Source organism: Poromitra crassiceps (assembly GCF_964638095.1).
Source record: "Poromitra crassiceps genome assembly, chromosome: 2".
Lineage (NCBI taxonomy): Eukaryota > Metazoa > Chordata > Actinopteri > Beryciformes > Melamphaidae > Poromitra > Poromitra crassiceps.
The window spans coordinates 46,292,684-46,305,416 of NC_139624.1; the positions used below are offsets into that span (position 1 = coordinate 46,292,684).

The 12,733-nt window shown below is 44.1% G+C and overlaps 1 protein-coding gene across 4 annotated transcripts in view; it reads right to left on the bottom strand.

The window, feature by feature from the left end:
* sbf1 (SET binding factor 1) overlaps positions 1–12,733 on the bottom strand; it is a 240,088-nt gene that overhangs the window by 70,582 nt on the left and 156,773 nt on the right. The window lies entirely within an intron of this gene.

A 12,733-nucleotide genomic window follows, 5' to 3' on the forward strand; every position in this document is an offset into this window, starting at 1 on the left:
CAGATGGAAACAGCAGGGCCGATATAAGAGTTGTCACATTTTCCGCTGTTGAATTATTCAAAGGCTTCTCTCATGCTGCTTTCTTTCTTCAGAAGAGAACCGGGGAGAGAGGGAGGGAGGTTGTGTGTGTGTGTGTGTGTGTGTGTGTGTGTGTGTGTGTGTGTGTGTGTGTGTGTGTGTGTGTGTGTGTGTGCGTGCGCGCATGTGGTCTCTCAAGCCAGTCTATCTGTTCCACAATCTTTGAATGCTCCAGAGACAGTCTCTGCAAGACAAGACATTTTGCAAAGAAAAAGAAAACGCTTCAGACCAGACGGAAGTTGGATGGTATTCGACAAATCATGACAGATGACGAAAAAAATAAATAAATAAGTAAATAAATAATATCTTGTCTAATTTCCATTTCTTAACTAGATAGCTAGGAGTCAAGTAGTTTGTTTTCCAGTCTGAGCTATTAAGCGACTGCACAGGGGACACAGAGGTGGGGGAATGAGGGAATAAGCGGCTTTAGCTCAGGAGGTAGAGCGGGTCGGCCAATGACGCAAGGGTTGGCGGTTCGATCCCCGCTCCCTCCCAGCTGCTGTCGTTGTGTCCCTGGGCAAGACACTTAACCCTCCTTGCTCCCGATGGTGTGTAGGCACCCTGCGTGGCAGCCTGCCGCCATCGGTGTATGAATGGGTGAATGTAGACTACCTAATGATTGTAAAGCGCTTTGGATAAAAGCGCTATATAAATGCAGGCCATTTACCATAAATACACACCGTATTTTTATTTCTTTACCAACTTTTTAGCTGCTGAAGTACAGACAGGTAGGCAGGAGCATTTGTCAATTGTGGAAGCCAACGCTTCTGTCTTGAATGAGTGAGTGAGTGAGTGAGTGAGTGAGTGAGTGTGTGTGTGTGTGTGTGTGTGTGTGTGTGTGTGCGTGCGTGCGTGCGTGGTGGTGGAATGGGGGGTGAGGGACTGAGGGCTGGTTGTGGTTGCCAAGACTTATGGAAGAATAAAAGATTAAAGAGGAGACAGACAAGAAACTATGGTTTAATGAGAATGAACCAGAAACAAATGATAGTTAATAAACAAAGGGAATGAGAGGAGGATTCAAAAATATATAAGTTGCTCCAACGGGCAATCCCCACTTCACGTGAACATAATCCAGAGCCACAATCACAAAGTGAGTCATAGTCGCAGTAGAGAAAGAAGCACTAGAAGCTCATTGAAAATCGAGTAAATAATCAAGTTTCAGACACACAAGACCGTCAACACCGTTTGTAAACACAGGCAGCGGTGCGGAGTGGATGGTACAATGCTGAGCTGACAGTTCCTCACACACAGCACATTTAAAAGCACGTTATCATGCTCACCCTCCAGGCCTAATGCATGTTATCACACTCATCCTCCAGGCCTAATGCATGTTATCACACTCATCCTCCAGGCCTAATGCACGTTATCACACTCGCCCTCCAGGCCCAATGCATGTTATCACACTCACCCTCCAGGCCCAATGCATGTTATCACACTCATCCTCCAGGCCTAATGCACGTTATCACACTCGCCCTCCAGGCCCAATGCATGTTATCACACTCACCCTCCAGGCCTAATGCATGTTATCACACTCATCCTCCAGGCCTAATGCACGTTATCACACTCATCCTCCAGGCCTAATGCATGTTATCACACTCATCCTTACAGGCCTAATGCATGTTGTCACACTCATCCTCCAGGCCTAATGCATGTTATCACACTCATCCTCCAGGCCCAATGCATGTTATCACACTCATCCTCCAGGCCTAATGCATGTTATCACACTCATCCTCCAGGCCTAATGCATGTTATCACACTCACCCTCCAGGCCTAATGCACGTTATCACACTCGCCCTCCAGGCCCAATGCATGTTATCACACTCATCCTACAGGCCTAATGCATGTTATCACACTCATCCTTACAGGCCTAATGCATGTTATCACACTCACCCTCCAGGCCTAATGCATGTTATCACACTCATCCTCCAGGCCTAATGCATGTTATCACACTCATCCTTACAGGCCTAATGCATGTTATCACACTCATCCTCCAGGCCTAATGCATGTTATCACACTCATCCTCCAGGCCTAATGCATGTTATCACACTCACCCTCCAGGCCTAATGCATGTTATCACACTCACCCTCCAGGCCTAATGCATGTTATCACACTCATCCTTACAGGCCTAATGCATGTTATCACACTCAGCCTCCGGGCCTAATGGATGTTCTCACACTCGCCCTCCAGGCCGAATGCATGTTATCACACTCATCCTTACAGGCCTAATGCATGTTATCACACTCATCCTCCAGGCCTAATGCACGTTATCACACTCATCCTCCAGGCCTAATGCATGTTATCACACTCATCCTCCAGACCTAATGCATGTTATCACACTCATCCTTACAGACCTAATGCATGTTATCACACTCATCCTCCAGGCCTAATGCATGTTATCACACTCATCCTCCAGACCTAATGCATGTTATCACACTCATCCTTACAGGCCTAATGCATGTTATCACACTCATCCTTACAGGCCTAATGCATGTTATCACACTCATCCTTACAGGCCTAATGCATGTTATCACACTCATCCTTACAGGCCTAATGCATGTTATCACACTCATCCTTACAGGCCTAATGCATGTTATCACACTCATCCTTACAGGCCTAATGCATGTTATCACACTCATCCTCCAGGCCTAATGCACGTTATCACACTCATCCTTACAGGCCTAATGCATGTTATCACACTCATCCTTACAGGCCTAATGCATGTTATCACACTCACCCTACAGTCCCAATGCATGTTATCACACTCATCCTACAGGCCTAATGCACTGTGGCATGACAAAGGAAAGACAACAGGCATGCAACACCATTCAAATAACATGTAACAAAGAACAAACATGTACCAAAGAACAGGGCCCAGATCGGCTGCTTAGGGAGTTGTGACTTCAGTTCATTTTTGTATTTGGTTTGTTTCAGTTCACACTGTCTAATTACAAGCAAAGCAGGACTTGTAAACAAAAGTCACATGGACTCAAGTAGCTTGTTTATTGGACAGAGTTTTGTTGACCTGCCATTAGTAACCTTGGGTCAAAACACATCTGTTCTCTGTCATTTTAGCCAAGCATGATGGACTTCAACTTGTCTGCACGTTTTGCTGTAATTTCCCTTCTCTACTGTTACTTTAAACCAGTTACTTTAAGAACACATGAAGAAACATCTGTAACTGAGTATCACTGTAAGAAAAAAGAGGAGAGCATGCACATCTACAAAAAGTCAGGTGCTGGACAAATGAATCATAGAATTAGAAAAACAAATAGAGTCCGCACACTGGATTTTAAAGGCTCCTGGTCAATTTATTAACGTTTCGATCCCAAGGATCTTCGTCAGAATGGAAGCAGGAAGGAGGAGGAACACTCATATACAGTAGAGGACTCAATCCCATTGGTGGAGAGAACAGAGGGCAGGTGAAAACACTGGTGCCAATCAAGAGACAGATAGACCAATCAGTGTAAACATTATGTGTCTAAATATAAGTATTGAGTGCTAAAGGCTTCGCTGCAAAAAAACTGACCATATACACAATTCTGAAGTACAAACCCAGAACAATCAGATCTATACAATACAGTAAATCAGATCAGATCTGTGTCTGACTCATTGTCATAAGGGGAGTTTGATGAAAGATTAGCATTATCTGAATTGACAAGCTGTACATCAAACATTTTTTTTGTGACCAAAAAATTCCTTCAGTCTTAACACGTTCACTGCCAATGACGTATTAATCCGTCAAAAAAAATCCAACGGTTGACTGCCAATGACGTATTAATACGTCAAAAAAATGAATTTTTTTTTTTTGACCGTGGGATGTACATCTAACCCTTTTACATCCCTTATATAAATATTGAAGCCACCGAACGTGTACAACCCATTCCACCGACCCACTAAGTGGCGACAGTGCTCTCCTGACTAGAGGAAGGCAAGCAAAAAGCAGTGTGATGAGGAAGCCATTCTCATGAAAATGGATTGGCGAAAACGCTTTCGTTTTCGCGCTGATTGCTGGCGGTGCGGGATTGCAAATTTGCATAATAGATTACGGGTGGAACACACTTTGAAACACGCAGCATAAATATGACCAGAATCGCAAAAGCTTCATCAAAGCTCTCAACCGAAATTCCAAGAAACGAGCGAGCCCATATCCAGACTTGCACAGCGGCCGCCAGCAGACAGGCAGCAGCAGCAAAGCAGTGAGCCTGGTGACGCGAGGTTACAGGAGCAACAGAAACGAGCTTGTGACACGCCCGCTGCAGCCAAGAAGAACACACACGGAGGGAGGAGTTTGAAGGAGAGGGGTGTTTCCTGCTGTTATGGAGGAAATTACTGTTCAAAACTATTGTTTAGATGTCTGACGTCTGACTGATGCCAAAAATGAATGGTTAAAGTGACTGTTCTATCGAATTTCACAAAAAGCCATTTATCTCAGAATAATTTTTCAGACGCTGAAACCATGCTGTATTCAAGTGCTAATGCCTACATAAAGCTTCTGGCATACTCTTCGCGCCCAGCCAAGCGCATAGGGCGCGCGGCGATTATGACATCATCGCACGGGGCGTGTCGGGGGGCGAGGCCTGAGCGCAGCGCGGCGCGTCCATGGAGATTTTTCTATCAGCGCGTCGGGTTTTGCTGCCTGTGCCTGTGAGATCTCCGTGGTAGGCTATCAGCGGATATCTGCTGTGATTGAGTCCTCACCGTCGTAAAGTCACCTTTGAAGCATGACGTTCGATTATAGCGAACTAGTTGTGTGGCTTAGCCTTCCCAAATGTTGAGGGTCGTTTTTTATAATTTAATACATAGAATTGGGAACGTTACATTCAATTTCATTCAGACTGCGTGGAGGAGCGAGCTGAGCACTGAGTATGTTCTGTTTTGGCCTGCGCAGAGTGCGTGCGCCCTCCTTGGAGCCCCGCCTCCAGCGCGTGCGCGAAGAGTATGCCAGAAGCTTAACTACTAACTCTACAAACTAACTCTTTTAGACAGAGAAAGCACACATTCTATTAGTTCTTTTTAGATATTTTGTGTTCACAAAATCTTAGCAGAAAAGAATCCTCAGGTCTTGAAAGATGAGCCAGAATCCTCAAAAAACCCCTCTGGCAGAACCTACCTACAGTAAAAAAAAAACAGCTGGCAGTGAATGTGTTAAAATACGAAAAAAAATATGAAAATCAACCAAAGTGCTAAAATCATTACAGTAAGTAGTAGGCACGAATGAAAGTCCCTTGCTGAACATTTAAAGTTTACTATGGCCTCTGACCTCTACCAAATGCATTTTCTAGATGTCACTATTCTCAAAACTGATGATGGTAGACTTGGTACAGATTTATACAGAAAACCCACTGACAGGAACTCCCTGCTTCATGCAGACAGTTTTCATCCCACACCTCTTAACTCATTCACCGCCAAAGACGTCTTTGACGTGTTATCAGAAATAGCCATCCACGCCAAAGACGTGTTTGACGTGTTTTTTTTTTTATTAGTACAGGGCGTAGTTCAAACACTTCCCCAGCCTGTGACATAGTATCAGGTCCCTAGCTTCTAAGACAACACGTGAACAAACACATACCGCAGCTGTTGTTTTGAAATTGAGCAGGAGGAAAATCAGAAAACGGATAAACGCTTCCTTGTGCAGACAGGAGAAACGCCATTGAAACGCCCCTCGGCGCGCTGCACGAGCTGGTCGCCTTCCTCTGTGCCAGCCGGGAGAAAACGGGAGAAAGTAATCCAGAGAGATGTGTTTGATCATCGGAGGAATGAGGAAATGATCGATCAGTTTGACGGGTAATCCAGAGGGCGGTGAGGAAGTGTTGAATAGCCGAGGGGAAAACGGGAACGATCAAATAGCAGGGAGGATAGGACAGGGAGACATGGACGAGGACGGGTGGACCAGAACAAAACAAAATAAACACACGAACAGCTAACAAGGCAGAAGCGGCAGTCACAGCAGCCCGCTGTCTGTTCCCAAGAGCTATTCAGTTGGTTCATGAAATCGCTGGGCTGCGTGCCCTCCAGTGTTGCTCCTGGCCAATCCCGGCGCCACAGGGCGTGGTTATTGCTTATCCTATGTGGGGTTAGAAATCACGCAACGAAGATAAAAGGGGGATCGTGTGTGTGTGTGTGTGTGTGTGTGTGTGTGTGTGTCTGTCTGTCTGTCTGTCTGTCTGTCGGTGTGTCTGTCTGTCTGTCTGTCTGTCTGTCTGTCTGTCTGTCTGTCTGTCTGTCTGTGTGTCTGTCTGCACACTCACTCACACTGAGTAAACTGTATGAAAAAAGCACTTCATGTGTATATATATATATATATATATTATTATTTTTTGTCATTTGTGTCATAACGAATAATATTTACATGTCTGATGTCAATACAGTTCAAAATAAAAGAATTGAGAGCGAGTTCTGCCTGAGATTGTGTATTTTACACAAATGGACTTTTCTCCTATTTGTCTTCTCAAGAGAGACCTTTTTGGTGAAAGCAGGGTGTATATAAATGGCTATAAGTAGAGTACAGAACATGCTAAAAGCTCACTTTTTTTTTTCTGGTGAACCCAGAGACGTACATCTTCATTTTGAGGTATTGCAAATCACTTTGGTGCTAATAGATAATTTACTGTGGGTCTTGAAAGATGACCAACAATTATGAAAATCTTTGGCCTGTGCTAAATATTGGCAGTCCTAAACTGGCCATGAATGAGTTAAGAGAGGTATTCCTGTTGGCCAATTTAAACGTATTCGCAGAGTCTGCAGTTCAGATGAATCTTTTAAGTTACATTCTTCTGACCTTGAATCACGTTTCCGACAGCGGGGTTATCCTGACCGGTGGATCCAACCGGCCTCACATAAATTTAGTGACTGCTCTCAAAGTGAGAGCCTCACAACTAGAGAGAGAAGTGTTGGGGATCATCGTCTCAACTGCTTAGTACAGTACTCTCCTCTCGGTCGCCATTTTGAAAAAACGATCAGAAAACATTGGCACATTTTAAGCTCTGACTCTTCTCTTAAGAATCTCTTTTCTGTTCCCCCTCGTGTCGTTTACAAGAGGCCCCCGAATTTGAGCAATTTACTTGTTAGGTCACACCTGCGACAACCTACACTGATATTCCTGATGGTAATTATAAATGTGGCAGATGTGCTCAGTGTAATTTCACATATAAATGTCACACTTTCAATCATCCTGTCACTGGAAAACGTTTCAAAATTAAAGGAATTATCAGCTGTTCTACCTCAAATATCATCTATATGATCAAGTGTATTTGCGGTTTGGCATACATAGGTAAATCATCTAGACCTCTGAAGACTAGGATTTGTGAACACCAAGCGATATCAGAACTCAGGATTTCAAAAACCCTGTAGCTGTTCACTTTTTCCAAGCCCAACACTGTATTTCTTCACTAAAATATATTGGTATTGAACATGTGAAGGTTCCACCTAGAGGTGGTGACATTAACTCCCTCCTACTCCGGAGGGAGGCCTACTGGATCTCTACTTTAGACACAGTTAACAGGGGTATGAATGAGGCTTTTGACATCAGAGCTTTTTTATAGCTTTTTTATAGCTGTTGTGTCCAGGTGTGGACTCTATATACTCACCTTAGTCCTTCTGTACAGGTCAATTTGTCCATTTCCCCTGGAGCTTCGCTCCCTTTAAATACCCCCCCCCTTTTTTTAAATGTAAAACTATTCATTTTATATGTATCTACAGTATACTGTATTTTGTATAGTCCCTGTGCCCTTACTTGTTGTCCTCCTGCATCTACCAGTGTAGGAATTATATTTGTAGGAATTATATCATTGATTAATAGTGTGGGCTGCTTTTACTTTACCTCACCCACTATTAGTGGTTTTCTTTTGTGCTGGTTTCTTACTGGGTTCTCTTTTCTGCAGACCTTTGGTGACCTTTTGTGTCGCCCAGGCTGCTTATGACTTACTCCCTTGTGGTGAATGTGCGACCTTTTGAGAAAAACCTAGCTTAATAATAACCAGTTTTTAAACTTTTAAACATTCTTAAATGTATTATTCTTGATTCTTTATTCTAAAATCATGCTTATATATTTCTACATTGTTCTGATCTGATTTACTGTATTGTATAGATCTGATTGTTCTGGGTTTGTACTTCAGAATTGTGTATATGGTCAGTTTTTTTGCAGCGAAGCCTTTAGCACTCAATACTTATATTTAGACACATAATGTTTACACTGATTGGTCTATCTGTCTCTTGATTGGCACCAGTGTTTTCACCTGCCCTCTGTTCTCTCCACCAATGGGATTGAGTCCTCTACTGTATATGAGTGTTCCTCCTCCTTCCTGCTTCCATTCTGACGAAGATCCTTGGGATCGAAACGTTAATAAATTGACCAGGAGCATTTCAAATCCAGTGTGCGGACTCTATTTGTTTTTCTATCACTGTAAGAACACATGAAGAAACATCTGTAACTGAGTATCACTGTAAGAACACATGAAGAAACATCTGTAACTGAGTATCACTGTAAGAACACATGAAGAAAAAGCTGTAACTGAGAATCACTGTAAGAAGAACACATGAAGAAATAGGGACAATACAGATGCGAATGAACTTTCCCCCCTTTTGAAAGACAGCCAGTTGAAATTTCTGAGCGTGACTTTGGTATGTAGGGCACAGAGATGTGATGAGAAGTTACAAGGCTAAGTTGTATATCCAGCCGATATTACAATGAAGTGACAGATGTGTCACCTGAGTTACTGTAACTTGTAATAAACGTTCTGTGCTTCATCCACAGGATGAGGGGTGAAAGTTCATGATTCCACAGCTCGTCGGTTCCTTGGTAGTAGTACTGTTTGTGCTGTTGATGGATGATCGCTCCGAGCAAAACTGAACAGAGCTTTACAGTACAATACAATGGGACTGTGTGTGTGTGTGTGTGTGTGTGTGTGTGTGTGTGTGTGTGTGTGAGAGTGTGTGTCTGAGTGTGTGTGTGTGTGTGTGTGTGTGTGTGTGTGTGTGTGTGTGTGTGTGTGTGTGTGTGTGTGTGTGTGTGTGTGTGTGTGTGTGTGTCTGTGTGTGTGTGTGTGTGTGTGTGTGTGTCTGACTGCATAAAAGATGTTGTATACTGACAGATAGGTTTTTGCTCCGTTTCTTGTGTCACAAGAAAAATGTTAAAGTCGCATTAAAAAAAGCTCAAGCACACTTCACTTTCTTTGTTGAATCTTTTCTGAGGCGCATGAAGGCAAAGCCATTAAAACTGTCATTGTTACAGTCAGATGACTTCTTGGATGGTTTACACTAGTGTCCTCTAGAGCAGTGGTTCTCAAATGGGGGTCCGTGCAAAATAACAGGGCATATAGGTGCAGGAAAACAAGAGAAGCAACAAGCAATAAGGCAGTAAAGCAATAAGACAAGTCAAAGACAGTGACATATTCACTGCACATAGGTGCAAATGGCATGGACATACTTTAAACATAATTCAACATAATTAACATTCTGTTTGCACAGGTGCAAATAGCATAGACCTAATTAAACATACAATTACGGTAAACATTAGACATACATAATGGTAGCAGCTATAGTCCTGCTACTGCATGATTGTTGGGAGTTTATTTGTGTATGTTAAGGAGTCTCGTGGCCTGCGGGAAGAAACTGTCCCTCAAGCGATTTGTGCGTGCTTTTGGGACCCTGTATCTCCTCCCTGAGGGTAACAGGGAGAACAGGCTGTTGTGGGGGTGGTTTGTGTCCTGGATGATCTTCAGGGACCTCCTGAGGCACCGCTGGTTGTACAGTTCCTGCAGTTCTGGCAGCTCACATCCTGTTACGTGCTGGGCCGCGCGCCTCACTCTTCTTAGCGCCCTGCGGTCCATGGTGGTACAGTTCCCGTACCAGGTGGTGAAGCAGCCAGTCAGCAGGCTTTCAATGGTGCCTCTGTAGAGGTCCCTGAGGATTTTTGGCCTTAGCCCAAATTTCTTCAGGCGCCTGAGTCCGTGTAGTCGCTGTTGGGCCTTTTTGACAACAGTGGCGGTGTGGCTGGCCCATGTCAGGTCCTGGAGGATGTTGACTCCCAGGTACTTGAAGCTGTCCACCCTTTCCACCACTGTGCCGTTGATGGTGATTGGGGGGTGTGCGCTCCCCCCCTCCTGTAGTCTACAATGATCTCCTTGGTCTTGGAGACGTTTAGAGAGAGGTGGTTGTCCTGGCACCATTGTTCCAGGGCCCCCAACTCCTCTCTGTAGGCCGTCTCGTCGCTCCTGGAGAGGAGTCAAACCTAGCGTAGAACGAGTTGAGTTCGTCCGGCAGGGTGGGTGATGTGCTTGTGGTTTGCTGTTTTTCCCCTTTGAAGTCTGTGGCAGCATGGAGTCCTCTCCACAGATGTCTGGGGTTGTTAGAGTCCAGTTTGGACTCCAGCTGCTTGCCATATTCTCTCTGTGCTTTTTTGATTGTGGCTCGGAGGGCATATCGTGTCTGCTTATATTCTTCTGGCGTTCCAGAATTGAAGGCGGTGGTCCGGGCGTGAAGGGCAGCCCGAACATCACTGTTGATCCAGGGTTTCTGATTTGGCATTATTTTGATTGTTTTTGTTGGGACTATGTCCTCGGTGCATTTTTTTATGAAGCATGACACCGTTTCTGCATATTCATCCAGGCCTCCTGCAGCCTTGAACTCCTCCCATGCCACTTGGTCAAAGCAGTCTCTCAGGATGTCGTCTGATTGGTCTGACCAGCAGTGGGCGGTTCGGAAGGCCGGGGGCTGTTTGAGCTTTTGTTTGTGCCTGGGGACGAGCAAGATGGAGGCGTGGTCCGATTTGCCGAAGGGGGGGCGGGGTGCTCTGAGCTCGCACATTTTGTTTTCTAGTGACTGCACGTTAGCCAGAAGACCGCTTGGCAGAGGTGGCTTGTCTGCGCGTCTCCTCAGGCGGGCGATTAATCCTCCTCGCGTCCCTCTTTTCCGTTGCTGTTGTTTAAGTTCAGGAAATTCGGAGAGGTCGGGAGCCAACCAGTCCTGGTTGGGGTGATTTCGTGCATTCCTGATGTTTATTGTATCTGTGCGTGGTGGCGTTGGTGACGCTGATGTTATTGTTGTTGTAGTTAGCGATGTCCTCCATGTTTGGGGCGCAGCGAGAACAATGGTCCAACAATAGTCCACGCTACTGTGCTCTCTCTTGCAAAAGTGCAAAGACGCTACTATATAAAAAGTGTAATTACGAAATTACTCTAAAAAAAAGCCTATATGTGTACGAAGTTTACGGAACTCTGCAGCTGGTCGCCCTCTCTCTCCCGGCGCCCCTTTTCGGGATGTTCCAGGTAGGGCTGTCAAAGAATATTCTATATTCGAATATAAAAAATGTAAGAATATTCAAATATGAAACATTAATATTCGCTATTATTATTATTATTATTACTACATTTAACCAGGTAAAAAAAAACTGGCCAGGAGGGCAACATAAAAAACATACATCGTTTGCCTGGTTATTTAAAAACATTACAAAAGTGTAGGCTACTACTGTACTAGCACTGACTGAATAAATATGGGGGGAAAAACAATGTATATGTTGGGGGGGGAAATATGTTCAAGTAAATATACCAACTAGTTATATAAGCTCTCTGGTTGTATTGGTTAGCCTTGCCACACACACTAAGGGGGAAAAAACAGAAGAAAAAAGTATTCGAATTAGAACGAATGTTTTCTTTAGAAGGAATATTCAAATATAATTTTGGATTATATATGTCGATGTCATTCTGCTACTGCTGTTATTTTGGTGAAAGTAATGCAAAAGTAGTAAGTAATGAGTTACTCTACACAGACAGTAATATTGTAAATTAACATTACTTTCAAATGAAAGTAACTAGTACGGAGTATATTACATTTTGAAAGTAACTTGCCCAACACTCTTTCTGACAGAGCCAAAACTGAGAAATCATCCTATAATAAGAATGAGAACTGTCTGTCAGTGTGTGAGTAGAATTTTGTTCGGCCACAGTCATGCCATTGTAAGTGCGATCGGGCTGAAACTTTCAGGAAGTGTGAGGCTATAAGTGGTGGGAGTATAACTTATGAGTAGGGAGAAGAGGACAAGTGGCGCATCATCTCCAGAGTAAGCGGATGACAATCCATAATATTTCGGGGGTTATGCATATGCACCACGAGATTAGACATTTCAGATAAGAATGCGAAGTGTCTGTCTGTCTGTGAGTGAGCAGAATTATGTTCGGCCATAGCTATGCCATTTTATGTGCGATCGGGCTGAATATTTCACGAAGTGAAACGGATTCGGATTTTTTTAATTAGGTAATTAGGGCCAATGAATTGCCCTAATTACCTAATGATTACCCTAATTACCTAATGATGTGATGCCACTCGAGCAATGATGACATCATCACTGATTACATCACTGACGACGGCTCAGTGGTTAGCACTGTTGCCTCACAGCAAGGTCGTGGGTTCGAACCCCAGTCCATCCCAGGTCCTTTCTGTGTGGAGTTTGCATGTTCTCCCCGTGTTTGTGTGGGTTTTATCCGGGTGCTCCGGTGTCCTCCCACCACAAAAAGACATGTATGTTAGGGTTAATACTCCTGTCAGTGCCAAGGCCAACGCACTGGCAAAAGAACTGGAGTTGGTCACTGCTCCTAGATCTAGGAAGGTTCCTAGTAGATGGGTCAAATGCAGAGGATGAATTTCCCAATGGGGATAAATT